The sequence below is a fragment of the Delphinapterus leucas genome, chromosome 6 (genome assembly GCF_059928025.1).
Source record: "Delphinapterus leucas isolate spDelLeu-1000000601 "Yukka" chromosome 6, BTC_Dleu_Yukka2, whole genome shotgun sequence".
Classification (NCBI taxonomy): Eukaryota; Metazoa; Chordata; class Mammalia; order Artiodactyla; family Monodontidae; genus Delphinapterus; species Delphinapterus leucas.
The window spans coordinates 75,464,139-75,486,955 of record NC_143134.1 but is presented as its reverse complement, the minus strand read 5'-3'; the positions used below and the strand labels follow the sequence as shown (position 1 = coordinate 75,486,955).

General features: G+C 42.2%; 1 protein-coding gene across 3 annotated transcripts in view; it reads left to right on the top strand.

The window, feature by feature from the left end:
- APBA1 (amyloid beta precursor protein binding family A member 1) overlaps positions 1–22,817 on the top strand; it is a 239,651-nt gene that overhangs the window by 62,097 nt on the left and 154,737 nt on the right. For 2 of the 3 annotated variants that reach the window (XM_089913286.1, XM_089913285.1), the window contains exon 1: positions 1–22,817. This exon is cut by the window's left edge and continues 14,823 nt beyond it; it is cut by the window's right edge and continues 23,692 nt beyond it. The exons of the other annotated variant lie outside the window; for it this stretch is intronic. The gene's annotated coding sequence lies outside the window, so the exon portion shown is untranslated. 3 annotated transcript variants of the gene reach the window in all.

Here is a 22,817-nt window from a genome sequence, read left to right as displayed (position 1 = left end):
ACTGCACCACTAGGGAAGCCCATGAGGGGTTTCTTTTAAAGAACTTCTACTGTGTTTCTTAGAAAGAAATGGAGCAGTATCATTTTATTTTTAACTTATCCATTTCCCATCAGAACAGGAAATCTCTTCATCTACATTTTTTACCACTTGCCATCTTGCTCCCTCATCACCTTGTTTCACTTCTTTTAGGAAGCAACATGGCCTGAGAACAGAGGAAGGACTATAATTGGACAGACTTGGGTTCAAAACCAACTTCCCACTTACCTCCTATGAGAACATTGTTTAACTTCTATGACAATAAAGCCTAATTGATAGAGTTCTTGTGAAGTTTACACTAAATGAAGGATAGCAAGTCCCTATCAGTGCCTGCTGGCCTGCGGTGGGCACTGCCATAATACACTCTAGGTCCCGCCTCTTCCCCTCTTCTCCTCTCCCTGCTCCATTAAACCAACATTCGCTAGTACTGGGTTTTTTTAATCAAAAGCAAGTGTCTGGGGCTTCCCTGGTGGCGCAGTGGTTGAGAGTCCGCCTGCTGATGCAGGGGACACGGGTTTGTGCCCCGGTCCGGGAAGATCCCACATGCCGCGGAGTGGCTGGGCCCGTGAGCCATGGCCGCTGAGCCTGCGCGTCAGGAGCCTGTGCTCCGCAACGGGAGAGGCCACAACAGTGAGAGGCCCGCGTACTGCAAAAAACAAAAAAAGCAAGTGTCTGCTAATGGACAGAGGGCAAGGAGCCCTCTTTGCTGCACTGATATTCTAGAGAAAGACCAATCCATTTGCTTGCATACCAATCCTTTTTTTCAGAGTGTTGGCTATAAACTCTAGTGCATATATGTGTGGATTCTTTTGTGTATATTTACAGTTGTTAAGCCTGTTGGCAGGACTCTTTGTCTATTTTCTTCAGATTCTAGGAGACTGAGGACTATGGATATTTTCTATGGTTTTGTGAATTCTTTTTGAGAATTTTCCATTCATTCGCTCAATCATTCATTCACTGAATAAGTATATAGAGAGTGCTAGCTATGTGCTAGGTATTCTTTTTTAAAATTTTTTTAATTGAAGTATAGTTGATTTACAATGTTGTGTTAATTTCTGCTGTACAGCAGTGTGATTCAGTTGTACATATATAAACACTTTTTAAAAATATTCTTTTCCATTATGGTTTATCACAGGATATTGAATATATTTCCCTGTGCTGTACAGTAGGAACTTGTTTATCCATCCTATATATAATAGTTTGTACCTGCTAATCCCAAACTCCCACTCCATCCCTCCCTCAACCCCCTCCTCAGCAATCACAAGTCTGTTCTCTATGTCTGTGACTCCATTTCTGTTCCATAGATAAGTTCATTTGTGTTATATTTTAGATTCCACATATAAGTGATATCATATGGTATTTGTCTTTCTCTTTCTGACTTACTTCACTTAGTATGATAATCTCTAGTTGCATCCATGTTGCTGCAAATGGCATTATTTTGTTCTTTTTTATGCCTGAGTAGTATTTCACTGTATATATGTACCACATCTTCTTTATACATTCATCTGTCCATGGACATTAAGGTTGTTTCCATGTCTTGGCTATTGTGAATAGTGCTGCTATGAACATAGGGGTGCATGTATCTCTTTAAATTACAGTTTTGTCTGGATATGCCCATGAGTGGGATTGCTGGATCATATGGCAACTCTATTTTTAGCTTTTTGAGAAACCTCCATACTGTTTTCCACAGTGGCTGCACCAACTTACATTCCCAGCAACAGCGTAGGAGGGTTCCCTTTTCTCCACATCCTGTCCAGCATTTGTAATTTGTAGACCTTTTTAATGATAGCCATTCTGACTGGTGCAAGGTGATACCCCATTGTAGTTTTGATTTGCATTTCTCTAATAGCTTGTGCTAGGTATTCTGCTAAGTGCTGGGAACACCACAGTCAAAAAAGCAGACCCCAATCCCTCAGCACACGGAGCTTACAATTGTAATGAAATTCATTTTGATGATCATTTAAAAACAAATTCAATGGCAGCTTGTCCTGGATTGTGTGGATGACCACCTTGAAACTAAATGCTGCTGCAAGGTCTCGGTGCCCACAATGACATGTGTTCCTCGTGCTCTGTCATCAAGTGGTTTTCCTTTAATAGTGGCTTAAAGGACAGAGGTGAATATGATTACAGATGATGCCTTCCAACCAAGACAAGGCCAGATGACAATATGAGGCAGTGTTTGTGACAATGGAAGCTGCATGTAGAGCCTGAATAGGAAAAAGTGGTTAGACAATTGAGTCATCACATCATATACAATAGAAAAAGGAGGTCAAACTTGAAAGAACCAGGCCACAGTGTGGAAATCTAATTTCAACAGTATATTACATATCAGATTGATGAATGTGATTCATTTGGATTTTATTGGCCTTGTGGGTTTGTTTGTATTATCAGTTATAAATTTGTTCTGATTTTATAGCTATGTAAGAGCTTAAAACATAAGGAATTTATAGCTTTATAATATAAATATAAAAATATATATTTTTTTAGTTAGCCCAAGGGGGGCCTGAGATAATTTTTTTATTGTAAAGGAGGTCAAGTGCAGAAATGTTGTTTCAGAGAAAGTGTCTCTACAGGTAAAATCCTTTGGAAATATGAACAGTTTAGCAGGAACTAGTTATATCCTTGATTTATCAGAAAAATAAGAAAAGGGCTATGAGGAAAGGCTGTAGCTATTGTTTTTACCCCCAAATCATGCTGTGTTCTGTTCTGGAGTTGTGAGCTATTGTTTTTATGTTAGTTATGACTGGGTTGTCATGATTGTAAGTATTTCTCATTAATTATTTTAGAAGAAAACGTTTACACTGACTTCTTTTTCCTTGCCATGCCTCTCCACTTACCCACGTGTACACGTGTTTGTACACACACGTATACACACATGCAGGAATGTCGACCTATAAGCTTCTTCTGAATTATACTCATCACTCATTTATTTTGGACCTGTCCTCATTATAAATTCCCTTGTACAGCACTGCAGGACTTGTTTTAAAACAGTTTTCGTATTCAGGAAGACTTTAGCCTATTCGAGAAACATTAAAGAGGAATCATAAGAGATTATATCTTCATAATAATTAGCATTTTCTGCTATGTAATATAGAGTATCTGATCTCCCCTTCCAGATTTTAGGCTCCAGGGCAGGACTGGGGAGGTGGTTCTCTGTTAGGATGTGGCGTGACGCCCATACACAGGGTGGCCATACGTCTCTCCCCAGTTGTCTGGCACTATCCAGGCTTGTGTCTCCTGTCTCAGCTTATTAAAGGTGCCCTCTTTCACTCTCAAAAGTATGTCATTTGGATGATAAATTGGAAGGTCACTAAAGTTACACAAAACACTTTGGCTTTATGGTCTTACTAGATCCAAACAAAGAAGTTGCTTCACAGACTCAGTTTAATCACTAATTCTGTTTCTTCACTTACTCCTAACTATAGATCTATGTTTGAGTTTACACAATTGGGAAGTGTTTATGTAGAAAGATACGGTGATATGCATGTACTTGTTAGTAGCAACTCTCTTACGGATAACAGCAAAATTATCATAGAAATGGTAGTGATTGTTCAGTTTGGAGCAGTGATTATCTGAGCTTCAGCAAAACATTTTGAAATGTGAGCTGATCAGGACATTCCACATCCAGGAAGTCAAATCCTGCAAATCCTGTTACAGTGACCTTCTAGAACCTAAACATATTCTTCAAAAATGAAAAGTGAAGTTGCTTCATTGTGTCCTGCCTAAAAAAAGAAAAGAAAAAAAGAAACGTCTAATTGCCTGGGTGGGGCTCCGAAATTAAGGTTGGAACCTGCTATTTTGGATGATAATCTTACCTTTGTCAGAAGCTTATTATTTGAGGTCTCAAGCCAGTGACTGGGCTCAGATGGTGGTTTATGGTGTAAGGCACATGGACACAAGATGAGGAAAGACCTCTGTGTGTTCTGGAACCAGCTGTCCAACTTGACCATGTCCAAGGCTGTGCTTCACTTCCTGCTTCTTGCTGTTAAGCTATTTGGTTTGATCCTTGCAACCCTCCCAGAGGACCAGGAGGAAGAAAGAAGGGGAAATTTCCACACATCAGCTTCCTAGAAAAAGTCATTGATAGAAAAAAATGTTTGAATCTGTTTTGCATATTTTCACGGTGTGCATGCTTGGGGTGTGTGTGTGTGTGTTTGGATTATCTTTTTTGTTTATCAGACCGAGAATATTCTATTTTCTTGCATGTATTTTCTTCTCACTAAATATATATTGCTTTTAATTTGGTGAAATGAATGTAGTCACTAGAAGAAAATCTCCATTTAGAGGAGACTCGTGGCCTGTTTTTGTTCACCAATCTGTCTCCTTATGCCTAAAACAGCACCTGGTGCTGAGAAGGCGCTCAAAAATAGTAATGAAAGAATGAATGACACAGGGACAGAAATTAGATTAGTTTGTGCCAGGAACTGGGGTCAGGGGAGAGAAATGGGGGTGACTGCTAATGGGTGTATGGTTTCTTTTCGGGGTGATGAAAATGTGCTGGAATTAGATAGTGGTGATGGTTGCACAACCTTGTGAACACACTAAAAACCGCTGAATTGTGCGTTTTAAAAAGATTGATTTATAGCATGTTAACTATATCAGTTTTTTATATTGCAAAGAGAGTGAATGAATGATATGCTTTACACATAGTTGGTGCTTAATAAATGTATCTTTTGGATGAATGAATGATTGTTTTTCTCTAGCAAAATAGCCTAAGTAAGTGTTTCTCTCTAAGCATGGTGTGTGTGTGTGTGTGTGTGTGCGTGTGTGTGTGTGTCACTGGTCATATGGCTTAGTAGTTATATGGCTAAAAACATTTGAGTTTAGGAAGTTTAGGGTTTACTGTGGTGTCTGAGCATCATCTGGGATTACAGGGAATTGGAACACACTTTGGAAAATGTAGTGGGGTCTCTCTGGGAAAGTAGTTTTGTTTGTGAAGAATCAGAGATAAGAGTAACTGCCTGTCTGCTGAGATTGTTTGATTCTAGCACTACCAAAGAGCACTGCAGTGTGATGTTTTTAAAATACTTTTTTAATATTGGGGGAGAGAGACCTCTGTCAGAGGCAGTTTCAGTTCAAATCTTTCCAACTCTTTTATTCTATGCTCTCGTTAAGTCAGTTTAACGTCCCTGAGAATCTGTTACTCTTCAGAGAGCAAAATCTGTCAAAACAGATTAATGTCATCACCCAAAACATTTGGCTGTATTGTAACAACTAATCAGGAAGGATTTATCAGAATTCATGTAATTCAGCCACTTACTAGTTGCCAACGGGTTGTTATAGAATCATTCAAGTCAGCAAATGCAGGTTGTGGAGGTGAGGATGGTTTTATACCCTCTTTAGCACAAGGTCATGTCAAATTCTTAAAAAAAAAAAAAAACCTTCCTGTACTTGAGCTGATTTTCTTGTATCGTCTTTTCTCTGAGGTATTGGATATGAAATTAGTTAAAAGAGTGTTTACTGTTACATGAATATTAAGTAGTATCATCTTTATTCTGTCTGAAGAACTACATTCAGAGAAACTGACCTCCTGATCAAAACAGGAGTTTAAGACTCTTTGGGTTTAGAATACATTAACTTTTTGCGTTTGAAATATTTTCTGCAAGGTGAATATTCTGTCTTGTTCACATTAAACTAATGAGCTCAGTAGCTTGCATCTCTTTTGTTGTTAAAATATCTGACTCTGCTGTACATACTGTTATATTGTTATCAGTTGTTTCTTTTTGTGCTCTAAAATTATACTAAGTATACCTGATATACTCTAGGCTTTACTTCTACTAGTATTATTACTCTTACTAAACATTTTGTTTTTTATACCATGTTTAGGAAGTATGCTGTGCCCTTTATTTATATTGTCTCATTGAATCCTCACAACAACCCTCGGAGATGGAAGATGGGTTGATATCCCTATTTTGAAGTCATGCAGAGCTCACACGTAGTAGAACTGGATTCAGACTGTGACCTGGGGCTGCTTTCTCATAAGGGGGCTTTCACTTACATCTTCTCAAACTCCCGAAGAACCCTGCCACCCCCATGTTACAGATGAAGAAGCTAAGGCCCAGGGTCACATGGCTAGTAAGAGAGAAACAGACCCAAACTGAGGTCTTCCAACCCTCAAACCTGGGACTGTCTCTACAGAATCACCTTGACCACAGTCAGTGGAAATTGTAGGTAACCACAGCCTGCACTCTTCCTGTCCTTCTTTGAGCTTCTGTGAAGAAGGCAAAAATTGGGGGAAACAAGTCCTGGTTTCTGTCGTAGCCACAGTGGTGAAATATTCCCTTTCCCTGGTCCTTACCAGGGAGTCAACAGATCAGATAGGAAGGGGGATCACAGCTACTGCTCCCCTGACAAAAACCAGCAGGTCAGTGTGGGCAGATTTGGTCTTGTTTCCTGGGGGACGTGAAGGCTGTAATCCAATGAGATGTTTGCAGAAATACCACAGGCAGAGTGAACCTCTGACCTATATTGGGCCAGTCTTATAAAAAACTCATGAAGCCCCAGAAAAGAAACACTTTGGCCTTCTGAGTGTGCTCACCCTTCTAGTGAACATGCTGGTTCTTAACATTTTGGAGGTCACAGACCCCTTAGAGCAGTGGGTCTCAAACTTCAGCATGCTTCAGAATCCCCTAGAGACTTAAGAAAACAGACCTTTGGGTGGACCTCATGCCCAGAGTCTCTGATACAGGAGATCTGGGCAGGGCCTGAGAATTTGCATTTCTAATACATTCCCAGGTGATGCTGATGCTGCTGTCTGGGGACCACGTGTTGAGAACCACCACCTTAGAGAATTTGGTGAAAGTTCTATACCCTCTCCACCTCAGGTAGATACCAAGTTGATAGTGGGAGTTTACAGATTATCAAGCTCTGGCAAGCTGGTTCAAGAGTGCTGGTGATGGTTTGGTGTTGGAGGAAATACGTGAGGGTGTAAGTTGCTGAATGATGTGAAGTTGGTTTGGTGAGTCAGTTAGGAACTGCACCAAAGATGTTGTGAGAGGAGCTCCACGGGACCTGGGGGGGACCCTGCCTATGGTGGGTGGGTTTTAGGAAATGCTTTAAAACCATTTGTAATGTTTGCAAAGTTGTTATAGGCAATGGCTAAAATACTTTTCAAAATACTGACACTTGGAATGAAATGCAGTTCTCCTAGATATGCAATTCATATTGAGACTAATTTTTTAATTGCGACAAAATACACATAACATAAAATTCACTATTTTAACCATTTTAAAGTCTACAGTTGAGTGGCATTAAGTACATCCACAATGTTGTACAACTGTCACCACCATCCATCTCCAGAACTTCGTGTTACCAAACTGAAGCTCTGTACCCATTAAACAACTCTTCCCCTCTCCCTCCCACCCCATCTGTTGGCAGCCACCGTTCTACTTTCTGTCTCTATGAATTTGAGTACTCTAGGTACCTCCTATAAGTGGAATCATGTAACATTTTCTTTTGGTGACTGGTTTAGACTAATTTTTGAAGAAGTGTTAAAACAGTTATAAAATGCAGTAATAATAACCCTAACAATGAATGGAATATCAACTAAAATCAAACTTGAAATAAAAGCATGGTAGAAAGCTTGATCTTTGGGCTTTTAAGCATCCTTCTTCACTGTCCACTGTGACTTGAAACCTGTTTCTCAGTGCACTATAGGTCCAAGGCCACTCTGGATACATGGACTCCTTTCCCTCACCTGCCTGTTGACTCTTGCTCCTAGTTCTTACAAGAACCCTGTCATCTTGAAGGCCCCAAAGCTGAGCTGAGTCTTGGGCCCCCAGCCTCATCCATCCATTTATTAATTTAGCAGATACTCATTCAGCACACACTAGGTGCCAGGCCCTGTTCAAAGGGCAGGGACCTCGAGGGGAGCCAGATTCCCTGCACTTCCCCAGGGCCCTTTCCACCCCAAAGCTTCCATTAAGGCCTGGGACACTCAGAGAGTGAGAAATGCTGCTGCATCAGGTAGATTTTCTAGGTGCTGAAGCTCATGACTTTAAATGTCGTTCAAAACTTTTAACCATGTTAATGGGAATCTTTCCATTGTGTATCTGTCCTTCCATGCTTTAAGCAGAATGTGCCAAACATAATTTAATTTTCCCTCTATATAACCAGGTCTATGTTTCACTGTAATTATTGATTTGCTCCTCCACTAAATGAGTCTGAGCTGCTGCATGTAATCCAGCAGCCACTGCTATTTCAGCTGTCACTTTTCAAGGTGTCTTCAAAACCCCTTCTAATCCGCTAGCTCTAGGAAGATCGAAGGAGAAAATCAGACATTTCAAGCTTGAAACAGCTTACTGGGCTGAAGATAGATTGTGATGGAAGAGAGATTTTTTCCTTCAATCTCTCTTTCTACTCTCTTTCTACTTCTAGACGTATAGAATCCCAATATTTAGTTGGATGTATGGCCACCAGAATAGGGAAGGCCATGTTTCCCAGCCTCATTTGCAGCTATGTACAGCCAGCATGGCAGTGCTAGCCAACGAGATGTAGACAGAATGCATCTTCTGCGGGGTGTTCTTAACCAATGGCATGTACTCTTCTTTCTAACCGCTTGGTACATGGATGTGATGGCTGGAACTCCAGCTTGAACCATGAGGATAAGGAAAACACATTTGGAAAGTGGCTCAGAAAGCTTAAAGCTGTCTAGTTTCACATAACTGGTGCTATCTTGCCATCCATAATCTGAATTTTTAGGTGAAAGAAATAAACTTATACCTTGTTCATGCACTGGGTCTCAGTTACTTGTAGCTAAACCTCATTGTAACGAATACAGAGATGAATTTGATGAAAGGATTTAGATGCCTGGAAAATAAAGAAGTTCCACATCAGTAGTTTAAACAATTGTCAGAGAACCCCAACATATAAATAGATAAAAAGGAAGTAGTTCCGATTGGGTGGAGGTGTCCAGAGTCCCCCTGGCTCAGCTTTCCTTCCTCTCTACCAGAGCTCTAAGGCAATTCCAATGATGAATTGACATAATTTAAAAACTGGTATGCGTGACCTTAAGATCTCTTCCCAAGCTTAGATTCTGGGTGGTAAAGAGAGCCATCCTTCAGACCACTCTAATTGTTGAGTTCACCTTAGGATATCTCCTTAGGCATCCTGTTATCACCCTGTAACACCAGCCCAGTGGACCCAGAGTGTCTAACCTCAGTGTGGATATGGCTGGATTTAGCCATAGGCTGGTGAACTTTTAGCAATTTAACTGTCTGGAAATAATCTGGGAACTGATGAATAAACAAAAACTACACTTGATAATGAAGGAAGCAGTTATCATCCAGCCCATACCCTTTATTGCCTGGGAAACATGGGGCTACCCTCAGACTGCTGCCAGTGGACATAAAATGGCATATGAATTAGAGGTCCCCTTAAATATGTCTTGAAAGAGTGACATAGCCCCAAGCACGGGAGAACAGGTTGGACTAGATAATCTCAGAGGTCTTTGCCATTCTAACAAAATATGATTCTAGTAGTAAGCAGGAAGGCAGAAGTTGGGAAATAAGTCAATTTTTGTTAGTACGCTTTGAAGTTCCCCATAGGTACAGCTTCCCAAGGAAACCAAACTAGAAGAGAAAAGAAAGGAGATTTAAAATATTAAGTATTTAATTATTTAAGTACTTACTGAAAATATTTATTTAATATGTATTGAAAATATTTTATATTAGCTAAGTATTTCTTTGACCTACTGCCTGTGTGGTGTTTAGTATTAGACCTTACCTGGACACTCAGTGGCAGCTTTTGTACAAAGTTCATCACCCCATTGCCTAGAGCATCACCTCAAGGGTGAACTCTAACAATATATGATTGTAGAACCTAGATTGTATTATTAATAATGTTTATAATAGTTGTCATGAGTTGAGTGCTTACTTTGTGCCAGGCTTTGTATTAAGTACTTCATACCACATTTCTCATTTAATTCTTAGAATTAAATCGTAGCTGTTAATATCCCACTTGACAGATGAGGAAATTTATGTCCAGGGAGGTAACTTGTCTAACTAGTAACAGCTGAGTGTGATTCTGGCCTCTTGTCAGGCTCTAAAGCAGTGCTCTGTTTCCCCACCTGAAAGTATTTTATGATTGTTTGGGGTAATGCCTGTTCATCAGAAAAGAGCTGAAAACGTTAGGTTGGAAAGCATTTCAGAACTTTTTGTGCTGTCAGTTGGATAAGCCTTTCCTATTAGTGTTTTGTTCACCAGCAATCCCCAATTGTTTTGTTATTGTGTATTATAATTCCCAATCATATAATAATAATATCTTACCATATTACTCTGCCCAATTGTATTATATTCACCACAGCCACCCTTGCCTCCATAATCTAATCCAAATAATTTTATGTCATTCTTCTTCCCTTCTCTCACTCCCTGATTCCTCTCACATTCCTTGGTTTACTTTTCATTTAATAACCTCTTTCATGGTGATTAAATAGTAATACAGATAGATAAGGAAGACTGTTTGTCCAACGGCTGGTTTGACATTTTGGCTCACCTTGAGGCAGGAGATAGATGGGCTCCAAGCTAGACGTTTACAGCTGACCTCCTGTTCACACTTCCTGGGGTGAGAAGAAGATGGGCTCCAGGCCAGACATTCATTACCAGCCCCCTGTTTACATTTCCTGAGGCAAGAGACAAACGGGCTCTGGACTACATATTTATGACCAGACTCCTGTCTATATTTTGAGATCAGCACTTCAATATAAGAAACAACAGGGCTTCCCTGGTGGCGCAGTGGTTGAGAGTCCGCCTGCCGATGCAGGGGACATGGGTTCGTGCCCCGGTCCGGGAAGATCCCACATGCCGCGGAGCGGCTGGGCCCGTGAGCCATGGCCGCTGAGCCTGCGCGTCTGGAGCCTGTGCTCCGCAACGGGAGAGGCCACAACAGTGAGAGGCCCGCGTACCGCAAAAAAAAAAAAAAAGAACAGAATAGGGTAGATAACCGGACATTGGACACTTTTATAAAAGGGACAGAGAGGGCGCTAAACCCTGTTAAAAGATCAAGAGGTCATACATTTCCCATCCGGGGGGCAAGGAAAACATTGCACAAGCGCAGAAAGGCTCCTTGGGGGGTCAAAAAGGAGGGGGCACCACCCCATAATATGGGATGCTAAGACTGTCCCAAAGGCCTCTAGGCTGAAATACATCTTGGAAAAACGTTTCGCACGCATGTTTGGGAGGGTTCTAGGACAGGTCAGGTGTGGAAAAAGGAACCAGATAATTAAACAAAGACCCGGAAGAACTGCCCGATGTAAATGACTTAACCGCCTCTTTACTGCACTCCTCCTCGTTAGGGGGACATCCACACCCTTTCTCTCCGGGTGTGCATCTCTGCCCTGCTTCTATCTTAACTAAACAAACTGTTTCTCTGTGTGCTCTCCCACTTGTTGTGCTATGTCCCTAATAATAAACTTTGTACCTGTTTTTACAGTTTTTGCCTCCGTGAGAAATGCATTTTTCACTGGGGGCCAGAGCCAGGGGGTCTGGTGGCCAGGATTCCTGGTTTTCATCCACGCTACCCAGGTTCAATTCCTGGGCAGGGAATTAAGATCTCACTTCACGCCACCATTCAGTGCTGCCTCTCCAAGATCAACCTGAGAACTTGATTGTACACCCTGGTTCCTTGTGACTCAGTGTTGTGTGTGAATCAGCAGTAGCATCACCTGGGAACTTAACAAATGTAGAGTCTTGGGCCCCACCCAAACCTACTGGATCAGAATCGGTGTTTTAAAGACCACCCCCTACCCACCCCGACCCCAGGTAATTTTAGGCACGTTAAAATTGGAGAAGCACTACCTTTGTCCATTGTTGCAGTCATGATACAGCACAGCTAATCCCAGAGGCTGTTTACGATGGGAAAAGATGGGCAGAACCAACAGGGAGAAGACCCAGAGCTTGTGACCCAGCTCAGGGGTATGATAAGCTGAGGGGAGGAGAGACTTCTTCTACATAAATAAAGAACATCTATGGAATCTAACACCAGAAGAGCCAACACCTCTGTTTTGCACAGATGCAATAAAAACACATTCTGGGGCTTCCCTGGTAGTGCAGTGGTTAAGAATCTGCCTGCCAATTCAGGGGACACGAGTTCGAGCCCTGGTCCGGGAAGATCCCATATGCCATGGAGCAACTAAGCCCGTGTGCCGCAACTACTGAGCCTGCGCTCTAGAGCCCACGAGCCACAACTACTGAGCCCACATGCCACAACTACTGAAGCCTGCACGCTAGAGCCTGTGCTCCGCAACAAGAGAAGCCACCACAACAAGAAGCCCATGCACCGCAATGAAGAGTAGCCCAGCTGTCTGCAACTAGAGAAAGCCCGCGTGCAGCAATGAAGACCCAATGCAGCCAGTAATTAATTAATTATTAATTAATTTAAAAAAACACATTCCGCCCAACTTGGAAACTATAGAAAGTTAAATAAGAGTTGGGTAATCAAGGGCATGAAAGTCATTTAAGGGAAGTCATTTAAAAGAGCTTCACTAAACAAAATTTCTTTTCATAAGTAATGAACCCTTCAAGGATGAAAAGAGCTGATGAACCAAAAGTTTTCCATTTTCAGAAGTAAATTTGTTATTTTATTTACTTGGTTAATATGTTTTTTTCTTTAATCCTAACCCTCTTATCTACTTTGGCTTTCATTGGAGCCAATAGGAGTGTGAAAGAATTGACCTCATTTAAAATTTCCTTTCAGCAAATGCTCAAACCTTTGTATTCTGCTCCACTGTTTTCTAAACTGGTGCATAAAAATAATGCTTCTGCTTCAGGCGTGTGCTTGGAATGTTAACCTCCTGTAATTTCCTGGAACACATATTACATCTGTTCTCTGATTACACATGAACCTCTACTCCTCACTCTCTTAGGGTCTCCTTTGTGTTCTTTCTCTTCTCTCACTGATGATTGATAATTCTCACGGTTATAATTACTTGAATTTTTTTCCTGGCGATAATTGGATGAGAACCGAACAAGTGAGATACCACACGCTGTGTTTTTCCTATCAAACAACCCCATATCATATATGCATGACAGTGTGGTTGCTGATTTAAAAAGCAACTCTAGAAGAAAAACTATCATGCTTCCCAGAGATTATAAATGACTAGACAAAGATAAGAGCAGGTGTATTTATATCATTCTCCAAATATTGTGATAAGAAGAAAGAACTATAGTTTGCTATTTGACTTCAATGGATAATTTTTTAAAATGTAATAGAAATGCAGATTCTTGGCTTTGTATTTTAAATGCATTATCTTCAGAAAATACTTTCTTATGAGAGAGAGACACTTCAGTGCCAACAGTTATGGTCTTATAACAGTGATAATAACTCTGCAGTATTTGAATGACTAGTAAGTTTCTCATATGGCTTTTTATAACCCTTCTTGGTTGCAGAAGACTTTATCATTTTACTTCATTCAATGTGGTAAACTGACCTACCATTCCTATGTATGTAGAAGACCTCAGGCCCAAATTGATGGACTATAGTCATATTTACAGTTCAGTTTTCAGGTTCAGGACAATTTTAGTCTTAACAAATGAAGAAGAGCTTATATGAGAAACCATGTTCTTTGGCACAAAAATGATATATGCTTTGTGGATCCATAAGAATGAAGCTGTCATAAAATATTGTGACTTTAGGATGTGGAGGAGCTTTAGTTTCCTGTTCAGCATTCTAATGGGGTAATTTAGATAAGTGGCTTTGTAATTATTGAAAACGATAAATGTATCTACAAAAAAAGAAATCACTCTTCAAGCAAGAAAATGTAACTTAGAACACATTCTGTGAAATTGCTATCAGCAATGATAAAGTAAGGTGAGGACTGGTCACTATCATTAAAAACACCTATCCTGGGCTTCCCTGGTGGCGCAGTGGTTGGGAGTCCGCCTGCCGATGCAGGGGACATGGGTTCGTGCCCTGGTCTGGGAGGATCCCACATGCCACGGAGCGGCTGGGCCCGTGAGCCATGGCCGCTGAGCCTGCACGTCCGGAGCCTGTGCTCCGCAGCGGGAGAGGCCACAGCAGTGAAAGGCCCGCATACCGCAAAAAAACAAAAACAAAAAACACCTATCCTGTCAAAGGCAGTTAGGAAACGTGAGCATGGGCTGAGGACCCGGCTTATTGACACTAGGCCACTAGGCAAATATTGCTGATGGCTTGTGTGTTAGGCATTCAAAATAAGTGGCAGGCATGGCCCTTGGCTTTGAGGGGTTGCACTTAATTGAAGAGACGGGACATTTTATACATCGAGACATTTAAGAATATTTGTGAGTCACTTATATTTGAAAATATAAAATGTTATTTCACTGGGAGGTTTTTGTATTAACTGTGGATTCAGGAATCCACAGGATAAAAATACAAAAAAGTCATAGAATTAAGAGAAGGAAAGAAGAAAGGCGTGTGAAGGGAGGGGGGAAATGCAGTATTGGGAAACATCAGGACTTCAAATCTGAAGCTCTATCTTGAAAGCATTTAGGAAAATGGAGCCTAATAGGCAGTGCATTCTGTCTGCCCAGAGCCCTGCCTTGGCCTCACTGGGGAAGCATCACATGCAATTTTTCATCTTCTCTCACAGTTTGGGACAGGGGTTCAGGGGCCCTCCTGGAGTCATGGCAACAATGGGAAAGAATTTTCTTCATGGATCTGTTCAGATTTGCTCGGCCAAAAACTTTCTGCTGAAAGCCCCCAGCATTCCTTTAGGACTTTGGTCTTAATATTGAGCTTGGAACCAGATCTGGGGATTAAAATATGCTGTTCAGCTGTGCGCAGTGCATGCCAGGGAGCAGGACCCCGCTTGCATTGGTATCCGGGTGTGTCTCCTGCCCATCCCCACCCTAGAGAAGCAGGGGGTGTGCCTTTGGGATGGGCAGAAGCCAGGAGAAGGGCAGTGTTTGCACTTGGCCTGAAAAAGACTGACACAATTAATAGATATTAAAACACGATTCTCTGTGTGGAAATTGAGGGTGATTATTTCTCCTTCATTGTGTGCAACATCCTTTAGAGATCATTTGGGGAGGATTTTGTTAGACTGGAGAATTGTGATTAATGGTGAGGGCCTTGTAGAGCCAGCCTGCATGAATACATTATCCTTAGTTGCTTTCCCATCTGTGCACACAGATCACTCAGTGCCAGAGTGTCGGGGCCTTTGGAGCTAAGCTGGTCCAGCCCCATTATTTTGGCTGATGGAACAGACAGGCCCAGAGAGAGTAAGGCACTTACCCCACAGCACGCAGAGAGTTGACCCAAGGCCAGGACTAGCACGAGGGTCTCCTGTGTCCACAGATTCCTCTTCCTCTGGCAACACAATGCCAGTCTGTTCACCGTTCAATTCAACAGCTATTTCTTGAACCTCACTGTATCCCACTGAACTGGGGTTTATAAGATGGGTAAGACGTGGTCCATGTCTGGGAGGGAGAGTGAGATTGATGGCACATCTTGTCATTTTTCAGAAATTAAGACAGGAATGAACACAGGGGTAGGAACGCAGTGAAGAGGACTTGAGCCACCCTAGGAGTGCTACAGGGGGTACCATTAGAGCTGAGGCTTACAGCAAGGGTGAGTCCAGGGAGGAAAAGGTGAGAGGGCCATCCAGGGGAGAGACAGCATGAGCCTCACCGCTGGGCTTTCCTGACAAACCACTTCCTTGTGATCCTCTACTGAGAAGAAGTGTGGTCTTCACTGTGGGTTCAGTAACCCCATTTCTCTTAAAACTGTAGGTGGAGGCTGTACTAAGTGTATTAAATTATTCATTCCCTATTTCATCAAGTGGAAGATTGAACTAAAGCATTTGGCCAGGCAGAAATAGAAAAGCCAATCCTAGTTTGAATTGCTTGAATCTGATTCAATCAGGATCTCAGTCTTTCCTGCTTATGATTTCAGCTTTTTGGAAGCTACCTGGGTTTGGCGGGATGCAGGGGTACAGAATGAGTTTTAGCTTTAATGTACTGAAGACTGCTGCAACAGCTTGAAAGGCCCGATTGAAAACCATGACCTATATGAGCTACTGAGTGGAAGCTGTGTGCTAAGCGCCACCCGCCCCCAGCCCGTGTTTGGGGTGACTTCATGCTCCAAACTTGTCACAGCATACTGTACACACCCTTCTGTGGAGTGTTCTAAATGGCTTGTGAAATAGGAAGATGGACCAATGGGTCAGAAGCCCCTTGTTACAGGGAGCTAAGGAACAGGGAGGTAAAAGAGAAGAGAACAGAGAACAGGAGGGGACGACTTCTTGTTTGGGCCTTGCCTTATGCCATTTGGTCTTTTCCCTTGAGTGATGGAATTGAGCAACAAATATTGATTGAGCATCTTGTGAGGACACAGTGCTTCAGGAATGTAAAGAATGAAAAGATACTGTCCTTCCCCAAGCACCTTATATTCTAGTTCAGGAGATACAGCACACTTTGTGACAAGGTCTCAGGCCACCTAAGGTAGAACTCTACTCCTGGTTTAGTTAGTAGCCATGTCACTGTTGACAAGGTGCTTTACCAAGTCTGAGCTTCCGTTTCCTCATCTGTAAAATGCAAGTCCTAGCTTAGAGGGATGTGGTGAGATTATGAGAGATGGTCTATGTATAGCACCTCGCATAATGCCTGGCATATAGTACATGCTTAGTAAATAGCTGCCATCACTACCACCACCATCATCATCATTGTGGTTTAGAGGAACTAAGCTCTGATGTCTACATTGATATCTTCCCATGAATCTTTAACAGGAAGATCAAACTTAACATGTCCAAAAATGGAAATCTTGATTACATTCCACCCCAAAATGGTTCTTTTCTCATCTCACCATCTGACTAAATGACATCACCATCTAACCAGTTGCTCAAGCCAAAGACTTAGGAGACCTCCCTTTTTCTCATCCTTAATTTCCAACTACCCAGCAAGTTTTGTTTGTGTTACTTCCAAAAAATATCATGAATTTGCCCATTTCCTTTTTTAGCTCCATTGCTACCACTCTGGTCCAAGGCACCGTCATCTCTTGCCTTGACCACTGGGCCCTGCCTATCCAACCTAGACTATTGGATGCTTTCATTCTCTTGCTGTCACTAAGCTCCAAAGACATTAACCACTTTTCTGTTCCTCCAGTATGGCAAGCCATTTCTTGCCTCAGAGCCTTTGCACTAGCTATTTTACCTATTGGGAATGTACTTCCTTCCTCTCCTCCCTCGAGTAGCTTCATTGCTTGCTTACATTTGCATATCAGGTCTCTGTTCAAATATCTTTTCCACAAAGAGGTCTTCCCTGACAGTGCTTGCCACCTCACTCCCATCCAGTTTCTTATATCACAGTGCTCTGTTTCGTACCACCTGCAACATCTCCTAGAGTGCTACAGAAGGGGGAAAAGTCCTGGAGGATCTTATAGGATTGGGAGGAAAAGGGCTTGGAAATGGCTTATGTCACTTCTGTGCATATTCCTTTAATCAGAGTTCAGTCTCATAGACCCAACCTCCCTTCAAGGGAGGCTGAGAAATATAGTTTTCTCGTGTGCTCAGGAAGAGGAACAGTATGGGAACACATGTTGTTGACTGCCACAGCTCAGGAACTGAGGGTCCAAGTGTGTGGTTTTGTCAGGACACTCAGTGACACCAGCATCCTTTTGTCCTCTCTCCATCTCTGGACTCTCCTTCAGTTTGGCCACATTCTCAGATAGGCTATCCTCTCACTGAAGTAAGATGGATGCAGAAGCTCCACATCTTGCCACCTACAGTGGTAAAGAGTAAGAATCTTTCCTAGAAACCCCAGCAGAAGTCTCACCAATTCCAAGTGGGTCACCTTCCCATCACGCAACCAATTACTGTGACCAAGGGAATGTGATCTTAGAGGAATATTGTGTTCTCCATCCCTGGATTTGGGAGATCAGGGGGACCGCTGAACCTCAGTTGATCAAGACTGAGGGAGAGGTGGAAATGAAAGGGCTCTTAAGGGATGTAGGGTGAATAGATGCCAAAGGCAAAAAAATCGAGCATCCACTACAAGTGCTCCTAGGATTTATCGACCTACTATACAATTCTGTACAATTCTAAATACTTCCCAAATTAACCTATCTCAGGATTAAGGGGCCATGTTTTTGGAAAGATTTTTCTTCTTAAATTACCTCTGGCAGCAGTGGCCTCTACCAGAAGCATATTGTTCACAGCCACAACTATTTGTGAAAGAATGTGGAAGCTCTTAGTTCTTTGATTTGTCTCACTTTAGCCTGAATTTTCTGTTGACTAAGGATAAACTTAAGTGGCTTCATTCCAGTTAAAAAAAGTAAGTATTTTGAGTTGTAGGTTATCATGAGCAGTGAGGACTTGCCCTATATCACCCCACCTCTGCTGAGGTTACAGAGGATGCAGTTAAAGCTCATGATAAGATGGAGGGTAGGACTGAGTGGCTGAACGTGAGAACAAGATCGTTGGAGGAGAAGAACTTGGAGTCATGGTATTATTAGGATCATCTGCCTGTGTATTGGAATCACCCAGGATTGTGCTGGCAGGGACATCACAGAACCCAAGGAATGAAGCTAAGGGACTCAGAGACTTCTGAATGACTGAAGCAGTGAGCTGTAGTGGCTAATTTATCATGTGATAGGGTGAGTTTCAAAGCTGAGGGAGTACAGTCAGGTAGAGGAGATAGACATTAGTCAAATAATCAGATGAATATCCAAATAGAAACTTTGATAATGGAGGTGTGCAAACATTCAGAGCATCATATAGAGAGTTCTGATTCTGGGTTAATTCTAAGCAGGCGGTAGCAAGAAGACTCCAGTTGTCAATCTGGATACAACCACTTGGTGCTTGGAGTTAACTACTGCAGTGGCCGAGTCCTAGAAGTATATTGATTGGTCTTTGTAATGGTTATGATGTGTGGGTGTGGTGTTGCGTGATGTCCCCAAATGCTTGCCCCAGCAGAAATCCTGGTGAGCAGCCACAATAAGGGTTCAGGAGCTCCAAGGGAACAGCAAAATTCATGGGCCAATCAGTCACTGTGGCAGGGTTCCATCATGAAGTGACAAGGTAGGCATAGACATCAGTGGATGGTCCAGAAACTGGCCCAATTTGAAAATGCTGGGAAAGCATGGCCCACCCCAGGGCTTTATGAGGGATGTATGATGAGCAGGAGAAGACACATAGTCCCCAGCCCAAGGAGTACTGGAGTGCTCAGTAGGTGGCCAGAATGGGCTTCAGTACAGAGATTAAACCAGGAATCCTGTCACCAGAAGTGGGTCATTAGTTTTGAACCAAGGCTCATGTACAGGGAGGAAGCCCGCTTTTCAGAGCATGAGTACAGGTCAGAAATGGTCAAGGGGAGCTGGATACTGGGCCCTGGATGTCAAACCAGAGCTCCAGAAGTCTCACCACCAGCTGGTCAGGACTGAGATGTGAGGACCTGGCTGGGGTGAGCCTGGCTGGAGGTCAGATGGTATCACTGGGACCTGGGGAGAGAGGCAGAAGCTGGGAACCAAAGCCAGGGCTGCGTCAGCCCCTGCGTTGCTCCCCTTCTCTCCAGGGTTCTTTGGCCTGGGCCAGCCTCCTGCCCCTGCAGGGGTGGAGGAAGCCAACACATACCCCTTCCGTCGTGGCCCAGGTTCTTCTCTTCATCTCCTTTGCTTTCATTCAGAAGATCCCAGCAGAGGTTTGGAGTCAAGTAGCCAAGCTAGAGACCTAACAGATTATTATGGTTCAGAAACTATTTTGGTCTTTAAATCTTTCCCCTCTGCTTGTAGTACTTTAAGGAAAAGATAATTTTGCAGCTGCAAATTTACTAATTAGACATGGTACTGTCACTACCTACATGTTATTATGTACTTATCTGTTTGCTGTCTACCTCACCTAAAAGAGGGTCAGCTCCTCGGGGGCAGGGACTTTGTTTTGTTCACTCCTGGGTCCCTCAGTGCCTAGATCAATATCTGTCACAGAGCAGATGCTTAACATGTTTGCTGAGTGGATGAATATGAATAAATGAATAAACAAAAGAACATTCCATTCTAAGGGGTATGGATAGCTCTATTCTGTCCATAGACACATTATACCCAAATGAGATAATTTACAGGTTCAAGCTTGTTATCAAAAGGTTCCTCTGGATATCGTAGGCAAATGATGACTATTTCATCCTGGACAATAAATGAATATTCCTTTGTTTTCTTGGCTACTCTGAGCATAATTCAGGTTTTTAATGTTAACTCAAACTTTGACCCTTTTTTTCTCGTTTTCCTGCAAGAGAAGAAAAGTGAGCTTTTCTTGTTTGTATTTATAATCATTGAGGTGGATTTTACTACATAGAAAGGTATTATTTCCTCTTTAGAATGGACCCATGGTAAAGTTTGCTAAAGTTTACTGAGTGATTGCTGTGTGCCTGGCACTATTCTAAGCCCTTTACTTTGCTCTTTATCAGCAGATCTTTATAATAGGTGCATGTGTGATTATTATTATTATTCCTACTTTACATTGGAGAAATTGGGGTACAAAGAGGTTCAGTAACTTGCCTAAAGTTGTACTGCTAATAAGTAGAGGAGCCAGGAGCATTCTTAACCACTAGACTATACAGCCTGTAATGGTACATTGGTAACCATCCCATAAGTCTTCGTTTATTGAGTGAGTAGAGACTGAATAAGACATATTGACCATAGGCTTCTTGTGAAGATCAAATGGGTTAATACATGCAAAGCACTTAAAACAGTGTCTTCCTCATGGTAAGCACTGAACAAATGTTAGCCATTTTCATTCTCCACCACTCTCCAAAAGCTTATTATATTGTAGAGGTAACAAACATGGATGTATGTGCCTTATATATATAAATATCTAGATATACACACCTATGGATGTATATACTTATATATATTTTATTAGATTTTTATTTGGGGTTGGTCAGTATTTTCTGTTACTGGCAGAAGTTGGGAGAGAAGAGCCAGTGACATTAAATGAGGTTTATTTAGCAAACACACAGGAAGGGAATGTGACACACTGCTGGAGAGATTGCAGATCTTAGCCATTCTTCAACTGACCTGATAAAAAAGAATCTTACAAGTAGATAGAAAATGGCTGACGGTGTCCAATGCTGGACACCGTGCTAAGTACTTTACATGGATTATACCCTTGAATCTTCACCACATCCCTTCAAATTAGATACTGTTATCCACATTTGGGAGATGAAGAGATGGGATCCTGGAGAGGTTAAGTACTTGCCTACGGTCCCCAGCTGGCTAGCACACACAACAGAGCTGCTGCTTTTAATGTTTCTGCAAAACCACACATTACAACATTCATTGAGTAAGAGAAGGTCAGGCATGAAAACTGCTGCTATCTAAGACTTTTTATGAAATGTGGGACGTAGTCAGGACAGAAACCCTGGTTATTTTTTAAAAACTGTGTAATTAGAAATCTCTTTTAAGATGTTTTTTTCTTTTAAATTCCATTCATTTGGATAATTTTCTTGAGCTAGCTCTAGTAACACCACTTTATTATAATTGCTTGAGATATAGGAGCTTAAGATAGAATTCTTAAGAACAGTGTCAGATTGATGGAGGGTAATTTTGTAGTAATAGATTTAAAGTAAATCCCAGTTGTCAAAACCATTAACACCCAGGGTTTCTATATAGGCTGGTTATATATGTCTTCATTCATTTGCTTCATTCATTCATTTATTCAGCAAATATATATATTGTGAGCCTACACAGGATCTGTTCTAAGTGAACATGACAGATTCCAGCTTGCCTGGGTCTTAACTCACTTTCGTAGCTGAAGGAACCAGGAAGGCAAGCTAAGGCAGGAAATTAGAGGGATGGGGGTGGGAGGTGTAAGTCCCCAGTTAGAAGAAGGAGCCCCCAGTGGTGGGGCTAGTGAAGTGAGGCCAAAATGGGAACAGCCTGAATGGAAAGAAAAAGCCAGTGGGGTAGAAGTCAAGAGGGTTCCAAAGGAGAGAGCAGGATGCATCAGTAGTATCTCCCCCATTTTATCAGGGAGGAGACTGCGTAGAGGAGACTCAGAAGGTGGGATGGGAAGCAACATAAGCCAGAGAGAGTAACAGGCATTGTGCCTAGAATCTGCAAAAATACCCAGTTTACATATTACTTTATCCAAAAGTCTGTGGTTTAGCTTGGTGGGCTGATGCATCCCATCTCATTGTCTGATTACCGAGGGTGGAGAGCAATCAGTCCTGATGGTGGGAGAGCTGTTTGAGCTGCACTAGAAGCAGGTTGGAAAGTGCAAGCTTTCACTTCTATACTGTACACTTAAAAACCTGTTAAGAGGGTAAAACTCATATTAAATATTCTTACCACAAAAAAAAAAAAAAGATTTCACTTCTTTGTTCGAACTCCTACAGTATCTAAAAGGGGGATCTTAGCTATTAAAGAGCCTCACACTGTTGGTTTATCTGACTTTTTTTTTTTTAACATAGTCGTGTTTATTTTTTAATTTTTATTTTTTGGCTGAGTTGGGTCTTCATTGCTGCTCGGGCTTTCTCTAGTTGTGGCAAGTGGGGGCTACTCCTCATTGCAGTGGCTTCTTTTGTTGTGGAGCACAGGCCCTAGAGCTCACGGGCTTCAGTAATTGCTGCAAGTGGGCTCAGTAGCTGTGGCACACGGGCTTAGCTGCTCCGAGGCATGTGGGATCTTCCTGGACCAGGGATCGAACCCGTGTCCCCTGCATTGGCAGGCAGATTCTTAACCACTGCACCACCAGGGAAGTCCCCCTCACTTCACTTCTGAAAGAGAAGCCAGGACCTTGTCCTTATCCTCAAATTACCCTCAAGAAAACTAAGGCTCAGTGAGTGAGATGACATGACCCAGTCACACAGCTGGGAAGTAAG